The sequence below is a fragment of the Acipenser ruthenus genome, chromosome 28, assembly GCF_902713425.1.
Source record: "Acipenser ruthenus chromosome 28, fAciRut3.2 maternal haplotype, whole genome shotgun sequence".
Lineage (NCBI taxonomy): Eukaryota > Metazoa > Chordata > Actinopteri > Acipenseriformes > Acipenseridae > Acipenser > Acipenser ruthenus.
In genome coordinates this window covers 8,046,840-8,072,508 of record NC_081216.1, presented here as the reverse complement: position 1 = coordinate 8,072,508, position 25,669 = coordinate 8,046,840, and the positions used below count along the sequence as shown (strand labels likewise).

The 25,669-nt window shown below is 38.0% G+C and overlaps 1 protein-coding gene across 4 annotated transcripts in view; it reads right to left on the bottom strand.

The window, feature by feature from the left end:
* Nucleotides 1–24,194, bottom strand: part of LOC117434577 (speckle-type POZ protein) — a 165,419-nt gene extending 141,225 nt beyond the window's left edge. For 3 of the 4 annotated variants that reach the window (XM_034057158.2, XM_059002810.1, XM_034057159.2), the window contains exon 1: nucleotides 24,120–24,194. The gene's annotated coding sequence lies outside the window, so the exon portion shown is untranslated. The remainder of the gene's footprint in view (nucleotides 1–24,119) is intronic. The other variant, XM_059002811.1, reaches the window with a different exon arrangement.
* Nucleotides 24,195–25,669: the final 1,475 nt, after the last annotated feature.

The window sequence follows — 25,669 nt, the reverse complement described above, 5'->3', positions numbered from 1 at the left end:
CTGAAAAAGGTTTTCCTCTAGAATTTCCCTGTATTTGGCTCCATCCATCTTGCCCTCAATCCTGACCAGTTTCCCAGTCTCTGCCGATGAAAAGCATCCCCATAACATGATGCTGCCACCACCATGCTTCACCGTGGGGATGGTGTTCTAAGGGTGATGAGCAGTGTTGGCTTTGCGCCACACATAGCGTTTTTTGCTAAGGCCAAAAAGTTCAATTTTGGTCTCATCAGACCAGAGAACCTTTTTCCACATGCCTTTTGGCAAAATCCAAACGGGATTTAACATAGTTTTTTTTTTTCAGCAATGACATTCTTCTCGCCACTCTTCCATAAAGCCCAGCTTTGTGGAGCGTCCGGGTGATAGTTGTCCCATGGACAGTTTCTCCCATCTCAGCTGTGGATCTCTCCAGCTCCTTCAGAGTTACCATTGGCCTCTTGGTTGCTTACCATCGGCCTTCTCTAGGCAGAGTCGCGGTTGTGCCATATTCTTTCCATTTTTTAATAATGGATTTAACGGTGCTCCGGGGGATGTTCAAAGTTTGGGATATTTTTTTATAACCCAACCCTGATTGGTGCTTCTCCAGAACTTTATCCCGGACTTGTTTTGATAGCTCCTTGGTCTTCATGATGCTGTTTGTTTAGATATGCTCTCTAACAAACTCTGGGGCCTTCCAGAAACAGGTGTATTTAATCTGAGATCATGTGACACTTTAATTGCACACAGGTGGACTCCATTCAACTAATTATATGACTTCTGAAGGCAATTGGTTGCACCAGAGCTTATTTAAGGGTGTCAGAGCAAAGGGGGTGAATTCTTATGCAATCAAGACTTTTCAGTTTTTTATTTGTAAATAATTTTGAAAAATATGTAGATTTTTTTTTCCCCACTTCGACATTATGGACTATTTTGTATAGATCAGTGACAAAAAATCCTAGTTAAATCCATTTTAATTTCAGATTGTAACACTACAAAATGTGGAAAAGTCCAAGGGGGGTGAATACTTATGCACTATATTATATATATATATATATATATATATATATATATATATATATATATATATATTATATATTATATATAATTTGAGCTAATTATATATAATTATTATTATTTATTTTTTAGCAGACGCCCTTATCCTGGGCAACTTACAGTCGTAAACAAAAATACATTTCAAGAATCACAGTACAAGTATTAATACAATTAAGAGCAAGATAAAATACAATGACTTCGGTTCTAGCAAGTACGAGTATATGACAAAATACGATTCAATAACGGAGCAGATAACAGTGTCAGTGATAGTTATATCAGGATATAATTAAATACAAAACACTACAGATTAAATAACACTGTAAAGTACAGGATTCAATGGAGTAAAATAGGGAGCAGATAAGAGCAAGTAAAGCACATTTAAAGAAGAGTGATAGTATCCAGAGGGAAAAGAGGAGTTCTACAGGTGCTGTCTGAAGAGGTGAGTCTTGAGGAGGCGCCAGATGGTCAGGGATGGTAGGGCATATTAAAATAACATGTGTTAGTACACATTACATTATGGAAACCTATAGATATGTACAAAAGTCTTAAACAGTACAGTAGTAAAATCAAATGAATATCTAGCAGTATTTTTTTTTTTACTTTTTTCGTTTGTTTTGTACTGTATTACATGTAGGAGTGTAATACAGTACAAAACAAACCATGCTGATGCGTTGTAGGCTTCACATTGTTGTAGGATGCATAGATAATAACATTATTTTAAATTTAAACTACATTTCAGCATATTTTCTTTTTATTTTAGTCTACTTACAATTGGCCTAAAATAAATCATAGTGTCGCATTCACACGTTCTGGCTATACAGGACCTTACATATCTGCCATTTCAAAATCTGTATTTTTATGAAATAAGACAATGAAAAGTTGTTTGTTGTATGTCTTACTTTTTGGCAGGGCCTTAATAATATTCAGTATTAACTCAATATATTTGTTTTAGTTGGAACGCCCCCCGCCCCCGTACACAGCTTCCGCCACCAATGCTCACCCGCTTTGCGGGTAAATAGGACGGGGACAGAACTGCGCACGGTAATCATGTTTTGTGTACGGTAAACGCTTCGTAAGTGAGGTCCAGTGTTGCTAACATAGTATGCCATTTACAATATTTACATATATTTTTTTAGATTTCAAATTTACTAGATTTGAACAGAAGCGATATTAGTTATTTATTGGACATGCACAATACATCGATTTGTGAAACTTAAAACATGAAAATTGGCAATGTTTATAATGATAGAAATGAAATTCTTATATTATCTATACAATATTTTGTTATTTTAAAATACTGTAAATCTCATGGTAATATATTTATGTTTTAATTAATGTATGCTTATTTTTCTGTGAGAGTAGTGCAGGGAAAAAATGTTGCCCCCCCCCCCCCCCCCCCCCAAAAAAAACCATCAGGGCATGAAACCAGGATCACCCTGCTGCAGCAGTGTTCCAGTTAGCCATCATGGGACAAGATGTTGGATGAGGAAAAATAGCTGTAGAAACAGTGGAAAAAAAACAGGTTTGATTTCCAGTACATGAGGAGGTGTTAAAACTTCGTGCTGCTACTGGACTCGGCTCTGGAATCCTCCGCTAAGAACCTTGGAGTCACCCTGGACCCCTGCCTCTCTTATTCCCAGCACATCTCCACTCTGGCACGCACTTGCCGATTCTTCCTGAGCAACATCCGAAGAATCCGACCCTTCCTCACCAACTATGCTACCCAGCTCCTGGTCCAGGCCCTGGTACTCTCCCGCCTAGACTACTGCAACTCCCTCCTGGCTGGCCTCCCTGCGTCCGCCACCCGTCCGCTCCAGCTCATCCAGAACTCTGCTGCCCGCCTGGTGTTCTCTCTGCCTCGCTTCGCCCACGTTACTCCACTGCTCCGCTCGCGCCACTGGCTCCCGATCACCGCTCGCATCCAGTTCAAGACTCTTTTACTAGCCTACAGATGCCTTGACCAGACTGCACCCAGCTACTTCCAGACCCTGATCTCTCCCTACACCCCAACTCGACCTCTCCGCTCCGCCTGCACTAGAAGACTGGCTCTACCTCCGCTACGCTCCCCTGCCTCCAGAGCCCGCTCCTTCTCCACCCTTGCCCCGGAGTGGTGGAATGACCTTCCTACAGATGTCAGGACTGCCCAGTCCCTGACCACCTTCCGGCGCCTCCTCAAGACTCACCTCTTCAAACAGCACCTGTAGAACTCCTCTGTTTGTATCCTGTGGCACTATCACCCTTCATTTAAATGTGCTTTATTTTGCTCTTATCTGCCCCCTATCTTACTGCATTTAATCCTGTACTTCAGAATACTGTAATCTGCCAAGTGTTTAACCTGTAGTACTTTGTATTTAATCATATCCTGATGTAACTATCACTATTTAATCATATCCTGATGTCACTATCACTATTATCTGCTGTATTATTGAATTGTGGTTTGTCACACTTGAACAAAAGTTATTGTATTTCTTGCTCTTATTGTATTGCTTGTATTGTAACACTTGAAATGTATTTGCTTACGATTGTAAGTCGCCCTGGATAAGGGCATCTGCTAATAAATAAATAATAATAAGCATCAACTAAGACATAGATTATTTTACTGTAAACTAATGTGATCCATCTGCGTTTCCTTCAAACTGATGATGTAGATATCCTTCTGCCTAGTGTTGATGGCTGAAGTGTAATGCTGGCTCCAGGGATCAGCCTATTTTGCCTCCCTGTCGCATCAGCACACACAACGGCTGCAATGCTGGCTCCAGAGATCAACCGCAGTGCAGTTTCCCTAGCGCATCAGCGTGACAACTGTCTGGACTGAGCTGAGTAGGGTATTTCTCTGGGGTCTTCAAGGGGCCACCTTCCATCCTTGGTGTTTCATCAACTAGCCCACGACACCTTAAGAGGGCAGAAGCTATTTTTATATTTGAATAACTCCCAAGTAGTGTTGTCACAATACCAGAATTTTGAACTTCGATATGATACCAGTTCAGTTTCACGATACTCGATACCTCTTCAATACCACAGCAAAAAAAACCCCATCTGAACACGAAAAATAAGAGAACATTCCTTGAATAAAGGTAAACAATCTTGACTCTAGGTCATACGGTGCAGGTGCAGTAAACATAATTTGCATATTGTCACTTATAAAAAATTGTGTAGGACTATTAGCCCTTTAATAGTTCTGCTTGATTTTGGTAGCAAAATAAAGAGGATGAAGTAAAACTACAAGTGGATGAATTTGAGATTGTTATTAAGTGATTCAGGTGAGTGCTCCGTACATTATTGATGGAGAAAAGTTCTCCAAAAAGTTTTTACTGTTATTATATTTGTGCTTATAACTGTGACTACAGGGGTTTCAGGTAAGTACCATATGTGGAATAAATCAGCACAAACTGGGTTCAGAAAATAAAAAAAATCCATTGTTTGATTTGATACCCACTAAATTTAGTAGAGAAACGTAGGGCAGCAGTGTGGAGTAGTGGTTAGTGCTCTGGACTCTTGACTGGAGGGTCATGGGTTCAATCCCAGGTGGGGAACACTGCTGCTGTACCCTTGAGCAAGATACTTTACCTAGATTGCTCCAGTAAAAACCCAACTGTATAAACGGGTAATTGTATGTAAAAATAATGTGATATCTTGTAACAATTGTAAGGTCGCCCTGGTAAGGGCGTCTGCTAAGAAATAAATAATAATCTAAAACAACGTGGGGGTTTTCGATTTGTCAATCATATTTTTCACTGCCATCCACATTACAGCAAAGCAGGACTGAAATTCTTTCCTTTTCTCTTTCCAGCCATGCTAGCTTGCTGTTGCAGTCAGTGCTGTTTTTTCAAACTGTAAACATGACACTGCGTACAGGGATTAAATAGCCAAGGTACAACACGGGGATAATCGCTCAGTAACGAAGTTCAAACCGCTGATTGATTGATCTGTCAAGCTTCTACTACAGTATAGTGCTGCCTTTTGTATTGAAATCTATGTGAATGGCAAGGTAACAAGGTGAAAACAGCTGATTGGTGGATTAGTAAGAGCGATTACTACAATAATAAGCAGTGCATTTGTTATTTAAATCTATGTGAATGGCACATAACAAGATCCAAACAGCTGAGTTTGCCCGAAATATACGATGTGCTTAATGTGGTATAAATTATACTTTTGTTATTGAAATCAATGGGAATGGCAAATGCTATTTGTCCGATATAAAGGGCTGACCGAAATAATCCTGTACGGTATAAGTGGTGGATACTGTACTTGGGAGTAGGGTTGTCAAAAATACTGATACTTTGATACTACCACGATACCAAATTTCAAAAACTGTTCTGAGCTTCATTAATTATGCATTCGGTAATACCGAAAAACAGAAAGTATCGGAGCACTACTTGTATAATGAAAATTGTGTGTTTGCATCCTTCATGTAAAAGACAGAGTCGATTTTCTAAAAAAAAAAAAAAAAAAGCTTCCCTTTATGTCCGCGCAGGGACACCATACACTCCAAGTGGAAACAATGACAACGAGACAGCCAGGATTCAGGAGTAAAAGGTTAAGATGGAAGGCACACAAGCTCAGCGGCCGGCGCTCTTAGAAAAAGAGAACAGCAGGAGTGCTGTGTGGAAGTATTTCGCACATGTCTGCAATGAAAAAGATGGGGAAATGTGAAATTAAGAATGCAAGCTAGCTAACTTCGCGCTAATGTGTACGGTGTTGTGCTCTACGTTGGAGTGATAGGTAGTATTTGTCTGCCTTCACATTAATGTTACAGATAATCAGCGAGCGAGCAAGCTAGCTAAGCTAATACATCGGTAGCTCTGCTAGCTAGCTCAGTTCTTTAAACAAGCAAAATATATATACGTGTATTTTTAAAAATAGCACAGTGTTTGTATGACAAGAGGCTTCAGGAAACCCGTAATTTTCTTTTACTTTTATATATTATTTTGCATTTCTTGCGTTTTCTATAGTTTGTTATAAATGTCTGTAACTTTTGTTTTGGTGTTCCAATTTTAATTCATTCATTTTAGACATGTTCCCAAGACCTTGAAGTTTGATTGTAAAAGACATTTTTTTCTACTCGGAGCACTGAAAAAAATATTTATTGACAACAAATGTTCTTTTTTTTCAAAAAAGCATATTTTATTTATTTATCATGCCATTCATTAGTTTTTTGTTTAATTATTATTATTTATTTCTTAGCAGACTCCCTTATCCAGGGCGACTTACAATTGTTACAAGATATCACATTATTTTTACATACAATTACCCATTTATACAGTTGGGTTTTTACTGGAGCAATCTAGGTAAAGTATCTTGCTCAAGGGTACAGCAGCAGTGTTCCCCACCTGGGATTGAACCCACGACCCTCCAGTCAAGAGTCCAGAGCACTAACCACTACTCCACACTGCTGCCCTACGTTTCTCTACTAAATTTAGTGGGTATCAAATCAAACAATGGATTTTTTTTATTTTCTGAACCCAGTTTGTGCTGATTTATTCCACATATGGTACTTACCTGAAACCCCTGTAGTCACAGTTATAAGCACAAATATAATAACAGTAAAAACTTTTTGGAGAACTTTTCTCCATCAATAATGTACGGAGCACTCACCTGAATCACTTAATAACAATCTCAAATTCATCCACTTGTAGTTTTACTTCATCCTCTTTATTTTGCTACCAAAATCAAGCAGAACTATTAAAGGGCTAATAGTCCTACACAATTTTTTATAAGTGACAATATGCAAATTATGTTTACTGCACCTGCACCGTATGACCTAGAGTCAAGATTGTTTACCTTTATTCAAGGAATGTTCTCTTATTTTTCGTGTTCAGATGGGGTTTTTTTTGCCGTGGTATTGAAGAGGTATCGAGTATCGTGAAACTGAACTCAAGGGTACAGCAGCAGTGTCTCCCACCTGGGATTTAACCCACAACCCTCCGGTCAAGAGTCCAGAGCCCTAACCACTACTCCACACTGCTGCCCATAGAGGAGAACCGCCGAGATAGACAGTTGGATGTTTGTCTGTTTGTTGGGAAGTTCGTCTGGTTAACTGGAAATTTGCACGTCCGTACAGCCTTTCGTATTAATGAATTGACAAATTAATTAATGAATTATTAGATGAATTAACAAATATGTTTATGAATTACTGTATGAATTGACAAATTTATGGATGAATTGCTGGACAAATTGACCAATTCACAAATTGACAAATTCACGAATTTACAAACAAATTGACAGTCGGATAGTTTGGGCACAAATGGTGCTCCATAGTACGGCTTGTTCCAACATTAATGGGTTCAATGAGATCAACATGTTCCCAAGCTCTATCTAATATTCATCCAGACTTGAAGTACACACTAAATCATAAAACATGTTACGATACTTAACCTTCTGAGAGAGAGTAGTGTCTATTATTGCTTATAAAGATCCTGAGAATAAACATTATGGCATTGCAGTTGTACAATCTTTGCTTATAATAGTGTTGTATAGTTTATTTAGCGGTATTTATTCTGTTGCTCTTGCTGTTTGTAAAACACTGCTTTGATAATAGAATATTCTGTGTATATGTTTACTGTTTATGTATAAACAAACTGCTATGCACACAATAATATAAAATGTTTCCACTCCATAGAATTTCACTTCAAGATGGCAAGACAATTGGATAAAAATCATTGTTGACAGAAATACTGGCATCTGATTCTGGTGAATCAGAATTTGCTGACAGTGATTCAGTTTATTAATATAGGTTGTTCTCCTCTTAGTATTATTCATTTTTAAAATAAAATGTTCAAAACCATGTATTGTTTGTTTTTTTAACAAAAGGCTCTACACTCAAAATCACTCAAATTAAAGAATGTCTTTTGCCCGTATTTACATTTTTCAACAAAACTTTCAGGGAGTGTTGCAGGGTCCTTCACGTAAGAGAAAAAAAATGTTTTTGTACCTTTCTGTCTTTGAAAACACTAAGCAAAATACATTAAAAAAGACAATGTTTAAAAAAAAAAAAGTAAATAGGCCTACTAAATACTGTGTTGAAAAAAAGGTTTTGCATTGCTTTATAGTATTCCCCCAGAGTGTTCTGAAAAAAGGGACACCAATTAGATGCTACTGTAAAAAAAAAATAGTGTTAATGAATTGTAATAGCAAGAGAGTCAACTCTGGTCCTGGGGGAGCATCCCACTGAAAAACGCCTGGTCCTTAAAGGGTTAATCAATCTACCCAATTTACCTTAAAAATCAGAGCCAGGACAAATACAGGCTTTTCATGTTCAGACATTTTTTCAAAATGTAAACCAACAATGAATAGTGTGTAATTGAGTACTGTGCCATATTACAGTAAAAAAAATAAACCCAGTACCAGCGTTCCCTCTAAGGCTAAAATGCATGCATTTTTCACAATAACTGGCAACAACCTTCACACTCCGTTTACTAACTTTTGCAAGTTATTATCATAAATATCAACCTTAAAGGTAAACATATCATTTTGTGTGTATTCTTGCAAAGCGTTAACATAAGCGATCTGCAGCTGTCTTGCGGCTGATTCTCTATAGAAATGCGCGTCACATTCGTGCAGCACTCGCTTGGGCGAAGCAGGCGTCTCTATGGAGAGTGCTGCTCATGAACTTTACAGTTTTGAACTTGTCGTATAATTGAATACTAAATAGTAAAGCACAGTCTTTCTGTAGTATTTAGAAGTATAAATGCCAAGAAATAAATAATAAATAAATAAAATCACAATACTTTGACAACAGTGGCGGGCTATGCAACATCAGTTCAGCCTTTTACAGGTGGAGGTGGAACAGACTTTTTAAAATAAATGTGTAGCACTTATTTATGTTTTTGTAATATATATTAAATCTTAAATGTAAGTGCGGTTTTTGTCTGTTTTAAAAAACACAATTTGGCTGCTACTTCATCAGCATTCTTACTAAAAAAAACATTATTAAACTTTAGTACTGTAGTTTGTAATAGACGTTTCTAATGTTCTATTCATTGCATCACAAGGACGACTGACTGAATTGTACAATTCGACTGACTGAGATGGTCATTTTGCTGCAGTGTAATACATTACCACGAATATGGATGTCTGCGCCCCTTTCCCTTTGTGTGCGTCCCATGAACGCAAGACAAAATATTTTCAAATCGGAGGATGATTCATATTCAGAGGCAGAGTCACAATAAATGTTGTTTAAATTTAAAGCAAATTGTAAAATTGCTGAGATACTTGTGTTGGAATATTTTCAAAATTGTATAATGCAACAAAAATAATATATTATTAAAAGGGTTAATGCGTGGCCAAAGGTTAATTTACCCTCAAAATCAAGTCAAAAATGGCAAGTTTCTCAGTATCTAAAAAGCTTAGAGGGAACGCTGCCCAGTACCTCATCAAATGATCTACTAAAGAAAGGAAACACCCACATATACAACAGAATGGGTGTGATTTATTCAAAAAAGAAAAAAGGACCAGGGGTCATAAATGGAGATTAGATAAAGGGGCATTCAGAACAGAAAATAGGAGGCACTTTTTTACACAGAGAATTGTGAGGGTCTGGAACCAACTCCCCAGTAATGTTGTTGAAGCTGACACCCTGGGATCCTTCAAGAAGCTGCTTGATGAGATTCTGGGATCAATAAGCTACTAACAACCAAACGAGCAAGATGGGCTGAATGGCCTCCTCTCGTTTGTAAACTTTCTTATGTTCTTATGTTCTTATGTGATTTCTGCATTTGTTTCCTTGCTGTAGTGTACGGTTTCAAAATATCAACAGGCTTGTAATGATAAACTATCACAATACAAATTATTCATACCTATATCACAATGTAATATATCATGTAAAGAAAGTATTACGACTCATTGATAGACAAATAATTATTACACCCTTAAAAATCAATATATTACACCGACCCCTCATATCACCCCTCGCTAAATACTGCAGATTCATCCAGACTTCAACCCTATTAACACTACCTGAATAATATGCAAGCATGATGTTTTGAAAGTGAAGGCCAATCATCTGGTTACAACACATGCTGCTTGCACATTATTGAGACAGTGTGGATCGGGAGCAATTCATGCTGTGAAAAGCATGATCACTTCAGAGGAAGTTCAGAGGATTAAACAGGGGCCTGACTGCTCAAATTCCTGGCACCTGGTCATTACAGCAATACCTAAACAAGGGCAATTTTGAAACCCAGGACTGGTTTCTGGACTTGTGAGTTTTCAACCCAGTATACTGATGGTCACAGGATGCCTGAAAATACAAAACAAGACCAGCATGAGCCAGTTAGTTCAATTAAAAATCTTATTCAGGCGACAAACATGTACTGGTGTTTGTCTTCACTTGAGGAACATCTCATTTCATTTCTGAATTAGAGCAGAGAGAACTATTCTTCTCAATTACAAAAGGCAACTCAGTTAGAAAGCCTTGTAATTTCTGCATCCCAATAAACAAGCATGTTTCAGTGCAATTTCTTTCCGCTTCAAAACTAGGTATTAATAATACAGCAATGAGTCTCAGAAGCACAAATTATAAAACTCTGCTAATGAAACAACCAAATAGCAAGCAGACCAATTTTATTTATTACAAGCTCAGTCAGCTGCAGTGAGCAACTGTAGAAGTGTGTTATGAAAGTCTATCCAATTATTTATATGCCATCATTTAAATTGTTATTCATATTGCCAATGGGTGAAAGTGCTGTACATTTCAACATTCCTGTTCTACAGTGTGTATGTGTGTGTAATTGTAATATATATATATATATATATATATATATATATATATATATACACACACACACACACACAGACGTGCTCAAATTTGTTGGTACCCCTCCACAAAAAACGAAGAATACACAATTCTCTGAAATAACTTGAAACTGACAAAAGTAATTGGCATCCACCATTGTTTATTCCATATTTAATAGAAATCAGACTTTGCTTTTGATTTTTTATTCAACATAATATTGTAAATAATAAAACAAATGAAAATGGCATGGACAAAAATGATGGGACCGCTAACCTAATATTTTGTTGCACCACCTTTAGAGGCAATCACTGCAATCAAACGTTTTCTGTAGCTCTCAATGAGACTTCTGCACCTGTTAACAGGTAGTTTGGCCCACTCTTCCTGAGCAAACTGCTCCAGCTGTCTCAGGTTTGATGGGTGCCTTCTCCAGACTGCAAGTTTCAGCTCTTTCCATAGATGTTCGATAGGATTCAGATCAGGACTCACAGAAGGCCACTTCAGAATAGTCCAATGTTTTGTTCTTATCCATTCTTGGGTGCTTTTAGCTGTGTGTTTTGGATCATTATCCTGTTGGAGGACCCATGACCTGCGACTGAGACAGAGCTTTCTGACACTGGGCAGTACGTTTCGCTCCAGAATGCCTTGATAGTCTTGAGATTTCATTGTGCCCTGCACAGATTCAAGGCACCCTGTGCCAGGCGCAGCAAAGCAGCCCCAAAACATAACCGAGCCTCCTCCATGTTTCACTGTAGGTATGGTGTTCTTTTCTTTGAAAGCTTCATTTTTTCGTCTGTGAACATAGAGCTGATGTGACTTGCCAAAAAGCTCCAGTTCTGACTCATCTGTCCAAAGGTCATTCTCCCAGAAGGATTGTGGCTTGTCAATATGCATTTTAGCAAATTCCAGTCTGGCTTTTTTATGTTTTTCTTTCAGTGGAGTCCTCCTGGGTCTTCTTCCATGGAGCCAACTTTCGCTCAAAAAGCGACGGATGGTGCGATCAGAAACTGACGTACCTTCACCTTGGAGTTCAGCTTGTATCTCTTTGGCAGTTATCCTTGGTTCTTTTTCTACCATTCGCACTATCCTTCTGTTCAATCTGGGGTCAATTTTCCTCTTGCGTCCGCGCCCAGGGAGGTTGGCTACAGTTCCATGGACCTTAAAACTTCTTAATAATATTTGCAACTGTTGTCACAGGAACATCAAGCTGCTTGGAGATGGTCTTGTAGCCTTTACCATGCTTGTCTATTATTTTCTTTCTGTTCTCCTCAGACATCTCTCTCCTTTGCTTTCTCTGGTCCATATTCAGTGTGGTGCACACAATGATACCAAACAGCACAGTGACTACTTTTCTCCATTTAAATAGGCTGAATGACTGATTACAAGATTGGAGACATGTGTGATACTAATTAAAGAAACTAATTAGTTTGAAATATCACTATAATCCAATTATTTATTATCTTTTCTAAGGGGTACCAACAAATGTGTCCAGGCCATTTTAGAATATCTTTGTAGAATAAGCAATAATTCATCTCTTTTCACAGCTTCTTTGCTTTATTCTATGACATACCAAAGGCATGCAAGTATACATGATAAAATATCTTTTAATTTCATCACTTTTCAGGAGGAATGAAGCATTATTTCAATGAGCTGTAAGGGTACCAACAAATTTGAGCACGTCTGTGTATATATATATATATATATATATATATATATATATATATATATTGGGGGTGGGCATCGATATGAAAATTGTATATCGATATCGTGCACGTATTTCGATAGATAATATTGAAGTGTTCCAAAAACAAAGAAATATAATAACACAATCCAACATGAAACACAGACGTTAACATATATTTACATATGAAAAGCAATCATTTATTTTAACTTTGTGGTCCTTATTTAAAATATATATATATATATATATATATATATATATATATATATATATATATATATATATATATAACATTATTTAAGCCGATTTTCCTGTTTATTATGGTTTTTGTGTTTGTTTTTATGTGCATATCCCTTTAAAAATATACATACTAGGGCTGGGACGATAGTGGTTTTTTACTATCGATCCATCGTTTTCATAATAACCCAATGCATCGTTTTTACATAACGCAAAAGTAACAGTGTAAATAATAAGTACATATATTTTCATCAAATCTAATCACGAAAAGTAAACGTTTCTCCAGTTGAACTTAAAACTACATATTTAATTATTTATGTCTAGTCACACTGCCGACAAGGTTCCCCACAAAAAGTTAATAAAACATTAAAAATATTACAGTCTTACCTTAAGATTTCTTGACAGCAACCGGATTATAGGAAAAAAATCTCCAACGGGGAACACAAGAATAACTATTTACAAGTCCAACATAACAAAGTCTGTGCTCTCTCCAGAGTTTATTTTCTGTTTTTATTCAGAAATATTATGGCATCCACATTCTCCGGTTTCAAAGAAGAACGGAGTTTGTTCACAACCATCACTGCTTTGCTGAACACTCTCTCGCTCGGGACCGGTGTTGCAGGGACACTTAACATGCTCTTTGCCAGCGGTGTTGCAGGGATACTTAACATGCTCTTTGCCAAGGCTGCTAGGTTGGGAAAGCGTGTCTGGTTATTTTTCCACCAAATCAGGGGATCTTAGCTGATGTTTAATGGAGTTTCAGTAGCATAAATCGTCATCTCTTGTTGGATTAAGGTTTCCTTGGAAGTAGTGTGTGTTTGTTGCCGTCCACAAAGTAACAATTCCATTGCTTGTTCGGTCTTCATTTCTTTTTTAACAGGCAAGGCCTCTGTGCTGCACTCGCTTGTACAGGCACGATTTCCGTCATTTTCGAGGTTGTCCTCCACCAGCCTCACTAGTTTGGAAGACAGTTCTTCAGACACGCGGAATTTGGCCTGTTCGGATAAGAAATCCAGATGATGAAATCATGGGGTCATGAAATGACACAAAAAGCAGCGGCAAACCTCATTACGTGGGTCATTCAGCTGATGTAAACAAAATTGCTGAGACAAATTACGCACTAGCTTATCTCTCAAACTCCATGTAACTGGAATTAGCAAATCAGTTGAACTTCTTGTCTCCTCTTCATCAGGAACTTCAGTCAGTCTGTGTTTTATCCCTGTTGCAAGTGGGTACAAAAAACTAGCCGTAATGTTTTTCTCCTCACTCAAAAGTACTGTAGCCAGTTTGAATGGCTGTAGTAGAGGTAGTATTTTAGCCATTAGCTTCCACTGCTCAGTCGTGAGATCTAAAGTAGCTGCGTTAGACTTTTTGGTCAAATCTGGGTTTGACAAAACAGCAATAACTGGCCATATAATAAACCGCGTTCCACCTTGTTTGTACGTCCTTTATTAACTTGAGTGGTGCTTTTTCTGTGTTCAGCATTTTCGTTTTTTTCCTATTTAAAACGCTTGTAGCCATCTCACTCTTTTTAAAATGTGCAACCAGTCTCCTTGCTTTTCTGAAAGCAGAGATTTATATTGTGCCCTGTACAGCTCACACCAGGGTTGCCAGAGTTCTGCAGGGTTTATAGCCCAAAGTCACTTCAAAAATAGCCCTATTATTTGTTTTAAGTGAAAGCAAGCTCATTATTAACACATAGGCCTATGCATCAAAAAAACAATCAAAAGCTTTCATAAGGAAAGATACCTAGTATAAATTTGATAAAAACTACAAGCCCCAGTACAGCTCATCCATACGTCACTATCAACAAATTCGTACGGAAGCTCTGAAGGGAGAAATCAACATTCAGACCAGGCCAGCAACCGAATTACCGCGTGATCCCTTTATTTAAATACTAATGCTGGTACTGTATCCCAAACAATATTGCAAAAATGAAAACAGTTCAGTCTTTTAAAGTTATACAACCAATCTAATTACATTACACCGTGTAACAATTATTATTATTTTTTTTTGTTCCTGGGTAGTAAGTGTTATTTCCTAATTGCTTATGACTCAAAAGTATAGAAAATGGCTATTATTCCCCACAAACTTTGCTTTTGTGACCAGGACGGTCAAAGCCGGTGTCTTCGTCAGACCACAGATAAAGAAGATCCTGGAGGGCAATGAATTCCCCAAGAAGCTCACTAGTAAGGAGAAAGCGGCTTGGAACAGCTTTGTCGCAGTGGTTCGGGGCTTCCTGGGCAATCACAAGGCCGAAAACTATGTGGAGCTGGTTGAGACTCTGGTGAAGAACTATGGCACAATGGGCTGTAGGATGTCCCTCAAAGTCCATATCCTTATTGCTCATCTTGATAAATTCAAGGAGAACATGGGAGCGTACTCGGAGGAGCAAGGCGAGCGCTTCCACCAGGATGTACTGGACTTTGAACGCCGCTACCAAAGACAGTATAACGAGAACATGATGGGAGACTACATTTGGGGGCTGATTCGTGAAAGTGATTTACAGTATAATCGTAAATCTCGAAAAACTACTCACTTCTAAATCTTTTGTAGTCATTTTTGTATTACTTTAGTATAAATACATGTTAATTTGGATTCATATGTTGTTTTTTTCTGACTTTATGTGAACGAAAAGACACAAATTCGCCCGTTTTCTCATTGGAAATAGGTACATTTCAAAATATCACTGTCCTGGTCACAAAAGCAAAGTTTGTGAGGAATAATAGCCATTTTCTATATTTTTGAGGCATAAGCAATTAGGAAATTACACTTACTACCCAGGAACAAGAATTGTGTTACATAGTGTTATCAACCTGCGACTCCTTAATATTTAGTTTTTGAAGTAGCCCAATTCCGCGGGAAAACCGTGGACCTGGCACACGTTGGCCGCATTGTCATGAACACAAGCTATTACTTTTGTAGCCACGTGAAACTCTGTGTTTATCTAATTGATCGCTTCTGCTAAATTCACAGTTATTGTGTCTCGTGTAATTTGTGTCACCAATACTTTTGACTCGAGTTCCCAGTTTTGCTTAATGTAATGGCAGGTGACTGCTAAACACGCTTCTTGTCATGCTTGTCCATACGTCGGTAGTGATGGACATTGAATTACACTCCTGACTTAAATCCTGTCTAAGCTTTTCCTTTGCACGTTCGTGATCCAGAGTAATGAATCTGTAGATTGTCTTTCGACAGGGCATTTCATAGCCCGAAGCAAGATTCGAAATCAGATTTTTAAACGCAGCTCCCTCTACTATACTAACAGGTCTGATATCTTGTGTGACAACATCCACTATCAGGCCTGTTATTTCTTTTGCTCTGATGCTTTTTGGATCAACTTTTTTTCCTTTTGTTTTTTTAGTTGTGTTCCCGCTGTCATATTTTGTCGGGTGCTGTCTTACTAAATGATCCCGCAGGTTGGTGGTTGCCACAGCAGCTCATTAAAACTCACAAACAGCGCATTTTACCTTTCCATTTTGTTATTTTGTAAAAAAAAACCTCCAAACGTCTGACGGCATTATTTAAAATTAAATTAAATTCACAATTTAACTAGCAAAAACAGATCCTGAAAATGCAGCCTACCTCTAGTCTCTTCTCTAGATTTTTTGTCATGCTTATTACTCTGAAAATGTACGTGCTGCGAGTTTTTAATTATTATTATTATTATTATTATTATTATTTAAAGGAACCAAAGGAAAGGCAAGGAATAAGAGTGTAGATTTAAATTGTGCTTGTCCTAAAAAAAAAAAAAAAAGGTCCTATTAATGAACTGATAGATGTGTTTGTTTTTTACAACCAGATGGTTATTTTATCCATCAATGATTATTCCAACAATTCGATGCATTATTATTATTATTATTATTATTATTATTATTATTATTATTATTATTATTATTATTATTATTTATTTCTTAGCAGCATTGACCCAGCCCTATAATATATTAAGTAATTAATATAATGTTTGCCTTCTTGTGCAGTTAATTGTATATGGCCAAGTATTACTAAATAACGCAAAGTATTCAAATTCACGTATCCACACAACTTTACATTAAATTGTAAAAAGAGATGCTTGGCCTACCTGTTTGAACTGTGTCTCAGTGGTCCTTTACTAGTGCAGTAGTTCCAACACACAAATAAAAACTGTACTAAACAAATGGCCGTTCAGTCCAACAGCTTACAGAACAATTTCAAGTGAAAAAGCCTTCCACCTATGGGAAGATTGGGGAACGGGGTCCACGAGTCTGTGGTAATTGCAACTTTTTCTCCCTTTGAAAGTTTGGTCTGCAGCACGGTTTTCTTTAAGTTTTTCCAGCCTCGCTGTTATTGGTTTAGGATTGGTACAGTATTGGGATAATCTTACACCGATTTCAAAACTGCTACATTCACGAGTCACACGCACTGTCCTCATAGGGGATAATGTGATCACGCCCAAATCTACAGCAAATGTTGTTATGGATGTTTGCTTTTTATCCACAACAATACTGAATGTTTTCATTTCAAATGGTGAAGCATTGTGTTTTTGTGGTACGGCAATTTTGTTTGGCATAATTATTTACATACCACGGTTTTCTCGCCCGGTTCCTCATAATATTTACAAATGTGGCTTCCTTTGTTTACAGATGCCATTTTAAATATGGAACAAACTCTTAACGTTATTACCCTGCCATGGAATTGATACCATACCACGCCTACCACAGGCATGAACACACACAGTGCACCAATGAAGCGCCAGATGGACCAAGAATAAAACCCGCCCCAGTGTCAATCTTTCTGTTGCACAAATTAGAAAAGCTACTTGGAGACAACTGCCAAACCACTTACTTTTTATAATATCCGCCCTTACTGTGGCACTAGGGCTGTCTGATACGCGACGGATTACTGATGATAAATTACTAAAATTAGCATAAATAAAATATGCATTTGGTGACATTTGTCATGTGATCGGTTATACGTCTAGCATATTATTAAACGTTTAATTACTTCTTCAGAGTTTATACGTTTACATTTTTTAAATTCCCATCTCCAGTTGTAATAACAGAATAAGGTATATCACCCAAGAAAAAAAAAGAACAAGTTATAGTTTGATGGTGCTATATAAATATATATATATATATATGTTTCACTAGTTAAACAGAATAAGTATGCAAGGCAGTGATAATCTATTATAAAAAGAAAACATATAGATAAATTAATGCACCTCAAGATTGTTTATTATTCGTACTGATAAAACAATGAAGCAATTAATTGCTGCATCTGTAGGGTTTCCTCAATGGATATCAAAGAAAAAGCATCATTCTACTGTACAGAAGAGGGCTTCTTCCCTTTGGATACAGGGTATACACGTTACTCCCATTATTGTAATACAGTGCTATATTATACAACTTTATCAACTAATTAAAAATAGAATATTCCAATATGCACCTGGATTTTGAAAGAATACTGGAACATGCTAAATATTCCCCCAACACTAAAATATTGATTTAGCCCTACAGTACCATATCATGTGTGGCACCAGGCCACCTGTTTTTGCATCAAAAAACTCTCCCTGTCCCTGGCAGAAGTCACTCCTGAATCTGTTCATTGATCACAGCAGGAACACTTCTTTTTTAAACAAAAAATAAATAAAAAAACAGAACAAAGTGTTGTATCTTTTGAGCTGTTCAAAGCAGAAGATCCTGCCAAATTATACAGAATGCTGGTATGTACAGTGACTGGATTAAGAATAATGGAACATCAACATGGAGATACCTGGTGCACTGGAAGTGAATCTAGAGCACACTGGTAAGAGAAATTGGCTTGACACAGGTCGAATAGCATAAAGATGTGTTAAAAATCAATGCACTGAAAACCTGTTAGTATTCAAAAGCAAGAAGCAAATACAACTGAATACATAGATGTGCATATCATACATAGGCAATGAGAAATCCTTACATTAACAAGTTACCTAAACCGAGCACTTTTTTGTTTTTTAAAACGTAAGTGGGTTTTTTTCCCCAGACAAAAATGAATGCATAACTAATGCATTAATTAAAAAACAAAGGTACCGTAGCCAGTTTGAAATAAATAATTTCCTCACAAGTCACAGTACTTCACACTCCCTCCAGTGTGTCCGAAACTGGCAGTTGAAACAAAAGCGAGTCCGCTCAAGAAAGCCTGATAGGCTACAGTAGAATGTCAGTGATTATACAAAGAAACTGGGTGGTAGGAATTTCTGTCAGTCAACCCATAATAACTTTTTTTTGAAAACAGAGAGTGGATCGTCAACTAAACTCAAAAGCTGATTGGTTATTCTATCACGTAACTAAACTCAAAACCTGAGTGTGCAATCCAGAACGTCCGACGCCCAGGACAACACGATTTGCCGTGATACTTTGACCCTCAGACAAGTAGCATTTATTTATTTATTTATTTGTCCTGTGTTCATTCTGTTGCTAGAAAGACATTCCGGGGTATATTTCTAGAAAGCAACGCACCTAGAACAAGCTGATCTTCTGTTGGTTACAAAGAAACCCAAAAATGGCTGTTAGTGTTGCTAACCTAGCTTGCCATTTACCATATTTTTCTACTAAAAGCGTCATATAACCTCCTGGCTTTGTTCAAATTATGGGAGAAAGATCTCACCTTAGAAGATGTGCTAACTGGTTGGAATGCGGTCTGGGACAATATATTTAATGCATCTAAAAATCCCAATCGCCAACTAATTCATTTTAAATTATGTCACAGGACATACTGGACTCCTCGTAAGAGATATCTTGTGGGAATCACCTCGGACCCTCTATGTAAACTCTGTACTCTTAACACACCTCACACTCTAATGCACATGGGAATGTCCAGAGGTTAACTCTTTTTGGTGCCAGGTGATGTCTATACTGTCTGGGATAATTGGGAGAGGCTTACCATTGGATCCAGTTGTACTATTACTTACGTCTGCGGAAAATTTGGCTTGCTAGTTTAACAGCGGCAAAGAAAAACTGCTGGCTCCCTCATCATAGACTGCCTGTACGGTAATGGTTGTACTATTTTAATGACATAGTCATGCTAGAATTATCTACCGCCAGAATAAATAAGGCAAAAAACACCACTTTAGAAATGTGGAAGGGAGCTGCAACTGAGATAATTAAGCTACTGTCTGAAGTCTGATTGTCATTGCATTGGAGAAAAACTGTGCGACTGTCACTGTGTGATTTATTGTCTAACTGCTAATTCGATGTCAAATTATTCTCAGGAGGTCCGGGGAGGGATGGGGGGGGCTGGGCGCTAGGGGAGGGCGGGGAGGGAGGAAGGAGAATATGATATGTTGTGTGATATTGTTTTTGTGTTTGCTTGTGCTCTGTGAAAATCAATAAAAATTTGATCACAAAAAAAAAAAAGAAATCGGAATTCCACAAAGCAGCAGTAATAGCTGACAATGATTTCGAATCTGCGATGCGACAAACTAAAACACCTGTACATCAGGAGCTGAATTCAGCTTATAGAGAAAGAGTGGAAAAAAACAAGCAGAAGCTATTTTTCTATTTGAATAACTCCAGGTATTGCTTATTATAGTTGTACATGTGTTCCAAACTGCACTGAAAGGAACATTTCCTTAAAGTATGTTATACATTTGTTGAGGTGAGGTCACAGGGAACCTTTTGTGTATCTTGAAGAATTTAGTGAACCCGGTAAGTTTTTATTTCGAGGGTTGTTTTTTGTTTTTTTTGAAAGCCAGGTTGTTTTTACAAGTTGTACAGGTTTTTGTAACAGCGGTAGCAAACTACAATTGTGCAGACACTGCAGACCAAACAACTCATTTGACCACTATCGTTATTAAACTCCAGCCATGGGTAAATCTTCAGCCAGTTTTCCTGAAAATCCATCTTTCCCTTCAATGACATCGCTTTTTTTGTGTTGTTGTACCAATAAGGCTGTATCCAATCCTCCAGTCTAATCTATGTATAAGTGGTGTGTGACCAAGTTTAGTAAAAAAAATACCTTGAATATTTCTTTTGCCAAATTACCCTTTGTATTTTTTCATTCTGAAAGTTTTTTTTTGTTTGTTTGTTTTTTTTAATTTTATTTTTTTTTTATACCATTTTATAAAGCGGGTCAGGTCGCGGGCAAGACGACGGTGCTGCAGCGAGTTGCGGGTCCGGGTTGAAAGCGGGTCGTAAAAACCCGGACCTGCGCAGGACTCTGGCGTTGTGTTTGGAGAAATTTTACCAAAGGAAACTACAACCGTAAAATTCACACTTTGCAAAGAAAGACCGAGCTTCATGAACAGCATAAGGACAGTGTTAAACCACCTACGACACAAGCATGTATCCACCTACCTGCAGACAGAGACCCAGACGCAAGCCTCGGGCCTTGCATAAGTAGTAGAAGTAACACTAAATCACAATGAACCATTACCGCTTGGCTCCACAAAATGCACTCCGCAAAGGAGCAAATAACCAACCTAATGGATTAATTAACGCTAAAGATACATTGACTATCAGCACTGTTCAAGGACAGAGTATTTTTTTAATTTTTTTTTACAGTTTTAGTAGTTTAGTTTCTGTAACTTACTTTTTTGGGAAGTTTAGTTCATGACATTCAATGATCTGACGTCCAACATCATAGCACAGGTTCAGATTTTAGTCGAAAACGGATTGTGGTCTTTACAAAATTTAACCTTAAAACAGAACTCAGAACAGCATGTGTTGAAAGGTCTCCCCACCGACGACAGCACTAGCTTTCTACACTTATCTTGGGATTTTACTCTTAAATTATTTACACCAAAGTGGTAATTATATGAATTTCAATTATTCTCCAGGGGACTAACTTGCTGCATTTTGCTCAAAATGACTTCCTAAATGAAGCGAATGTTACAATAAACCAACAGAAAATTCAAGCAGCTTGTAAATTGAGTAATACCACGGAATAACATTGTAGTACGCTTGTTTTTCTCCACAAATTCAGACCGACTGTAGTTAAGACTTGATTTACTGCCAGACAAAGAATAACGGAGATATTGCACAAACAGCTCCCTTGATAATGTAAATGATGCATCCAGGAGAGGCCAGTTAATGGAGAAACAATAAACAGGATTTAAAATCAGCTTCTTTTCACAATAAGAATTGATCCCATCTTAACCCGGTCCTGTGGATTAAATCAAACTAATTGTGAGTTCACTTGTAGCATACTCTAGTTGTTTTTGTTTTTTGACTATTTGAAATTGTTTTTTTTAAAACACCACCAATGAATATAATGATACATTCAAATATCAGCCAGTCAAATGTGAATAAATCAGGTATGAATTTACAAGCCCAAAACATTAAATAAGGGACTGGTCATACTCACCTTTTTTTTTTTTTTTTATTAGATTCTGTCACCACAAATAAATGCATATCAGATGAAGTAGTAGAATTTAAAATACTGGGACTAAGAGATAGATAGATAGAGAGATAGAGAGTTAGAGAGAGAGAGATAGATAGACTCACCTATTTCAAATTTTGCATATGATTCGTATCAAATTAGCTTTATGCTGGGCTTGTTTGTATCCGAACATCTCATAGAGAGCTCAAAGCAACCCACAAACACATATGAGTGAGTCTCAACGGGGCTAACAGACCACACTGTAGTATATGAACTATCCTTGAGTGCAGAAAATATAAACCGTGTTCACAGTGCTGTATTGGTGCATAACCGTAGAACTCATAAAAACAATCTAGGCTATGTAACAACCGCAGACAGATGGACACATTGATGACGTTGCTCACATGCTTATATGGCAGCTCCAATCGGCAGAATATATATTTTTCTCTCCATAATGTTTTATAAAGTGCAATGCCAATTACATTGAATATAAAAGCTTTTTTTTTTTTTAAAGAAAATGCAATTCAAGTCTGCAAAACATAAAAATGTCTAATTTTGGTTCGAAACTGGAAAATGATTGGTTGTGATGCACAGGCATGATGGAAAATACTGTATAGTGACTGCATCTGTATTTGTCACATTTATTTAAAATATTTTTTGTGCAAACTCCATGGCCGAACATGTATTTAAGAAAAAACGCTCCCCTGCTCCATATACAATTGGCTCCACTCACGCTTTCTAGTCCCCAACACAGGGCTGGATTAACCAATATGCCAATAACACCTTTCGTCGTAATATGCATAGGGCCCCCAAAATATGGGGCTACCGCAGGGCCCCCACATCCTTTGATCCGGCCCTGCGCAAGACATGTCGATCAATAATCGATTAATAGATTAACTGAAGCCCTTCCCATGAAAACAAAAAATATACTTCCGATTGTAAAAGGCTTCTTCTAACAGATAAGATACAAGCATAGCTGTAGAACATGATTGCATTTAAAACATGTTTACTTAAGCTGTGCTTTGTCCTTCTTAGTCACACCTGTACGATTTCAAGGCTGCCCCTTAGTTTCCAGACTAACCTTGGATAAATGTAGGCTACCTGCTTATATGAGATCTTTTAAATGTAGGTTAAACTGTAAATCTATTAGTCTGTCTTGATTAGCAGCACCAACAATATAACAGATGCAGTATAACCGTTACTTTCAAAAAGCACTGCACACATCTATGTCTGCTTGACATATAAAATCCATTGTTTGTCACTGTATTTACAATATACTATACAATAAATGATTATGTCATAATGATACTTTTTACAATGCTCTGTCGCTGCCAACGACACAGTGCATATTTACTGACTTATTCTAGCAGCACACCGATATTTTACGCAATCTCTAAGAAGAAAAGCCTCTATTCTAACTCCACAATGTAAACAAACTCACTTACACAGAGGCGGACCCTATCCTGCAGCATGTCTTTGGCTGATCTATTCACTCACCATTGAGCTCACTATCTGGCAGGCTGGATCCCTGCAGCGCTCAAATGCGCATGCACGCATTGACGGGGAGTATTATGTGGCAGGATACCCCGCAACCTATTCGCTTTCACTAACGGCTCATTATCTGGCAAGGCAGACCCCTGCACTGACGCACAAGCCCGTACGGTCCAAATAAAACGTAAAAATGTAACTATTTACAGTTTCCAAAATAAGAAGAGAGAATAAACCAATTCGCTCCACGTTTAAATGAGACAGAGGATGATAGTTTACCAAAAATATACGCCTCATATGCAAACAATAACACTCGCTCTGTATTTCTAGTTTACAAATCAACCATTTCTACCGTCTCTCGGTTAAAAAAAAAAAAGAAAAAAAAAACTTTTTCAAATGAAAATAAAAATAGTTCGAGTGTCAAAAGCGGCCACGGTAGTTTTGTTTTGGAAGTGAGTCAGACAAGGAGTTAAACTCAATATTTGTCCCGCTCCACCGACAAAATGAAAACCAGACACCGTTGTACACATGCAATATTAAAACAGCGGTACCCAGCCACATCACATACTGATAAGATACGTTAAATAAAACAATATGTTGTTATTACTATAAACTCACCCCCTTAGGAGCTGCTTCGCCGGATCGGATTTTCCCACAGCCGCTTCTCTACATCCGGGTTACCACTGTGACGACATCGTACTAGTAACTGGCTTCCTTGACGTCACCGCGCCCTGTTTATAACGTTTGACGCATAAAATAAGGAATGATTTTTGAGGTATAATTTGAGCTAAGATTTTTTTATCCAGTATGAGCCAGCGTGTTAATGCCAATAATCACAGCTACTCCTGTGGCTTGATATGAGACTTCTGTTTTAATGTATTCTATGTTTAAAATATATTGTTTAGGTTTTCAATACATGTAATATGCACTGCTTCAATGTGGTGCTTAATAAAATCTACATTTATTTTTTTCCTATTTTTTTATTTTGTTTTGCATTACTGGTTAAAGCTGTATTCTATTTGGCAGTTACTTTATTCAAATTAACATATGTACCCTGTTGGAATTCTCTGACACTCCCACAGGTTTCCTCACCCTACTGGCCAAGCCTGCCTCACAACCCCAACCACTGAATCACACATTGATTTTCACAAGAACACACACAGCCTCCGAGTCCCTTAGCTCTAACCACTAGACCAGACTGCCACCCTCCTAGTATCTCAGCTCTAACCACCAGAACACACTGCCTCCCTCCCAGTCCCTCAGCTCTAACCACCAGACCACACTGCCTCCCTCCCAGTCCCTCAACATTAACCACCAAACCACACTGCCTCCCTCCCAGTCCTTCAGCTCTAACCACCAGACCACACTGCCTCCCAGTCCCTCAACATTAACCACCAGACCACACTGCCTCCCTCCCAGTCCCTCAGCTCTAACCACCAGACCACACTGCCTCCCTCCCAGTCCCTCAACATTAACCACCAGACCACACTGCCTCCCTCCCAGTCCCTCAGCTCTAACCACTAGACAACACTGCCTCCCTCCCAGCCCCTCAACATTAACCAGTAGACCACACTGCTTCCCTCCCAGTCCCTCAGCTATAACCACTAGACCACACTCCCTCCCTCCCAGTCCCTCAGCTCTAACCACTAGGCCGCACTGCCTTGAAGTTAATTTTCACTCCTAGGGGAGTTGTTGAGATGAAAGCGTGCAGCCCAGGTTTAGACATGCTGTGGCTGGTTAAGCAGTAGATTTTTCTGCTGTTTCCGACCGGCTGTGCTCTGTGGTTGAGTCTTGTTGTCAAATTTCTGGAACATTAATTTCCTGTGTAACTTATTGATTCCGCTGCTGTAGCCCCTCCTGCCTACTCCCCTTATCTCCAATTATTTTAAATTTAATTATAAACAAACAAACAAACAAACAAATAAATAAATAAATAAATAAATAAATAAATAAATAAATAAGCAGGAGGCGGAATGAGAAGGAGAGTTTTAGGGACCGGAAGAGAAGACTAGAGAAGTAAAGCTGAAATAGTCAGCCGTCCATAATGCAGGATGGCGCCTTGCCAGTAGAGTCCGCTGTAGTGCGATGAGTAGAAACAGTCCCTGGGAATAGTGCCTGCCTAGCCCCTGGGACCCTTATAAATGTTTACCATAGTAAAAGCATAAAAA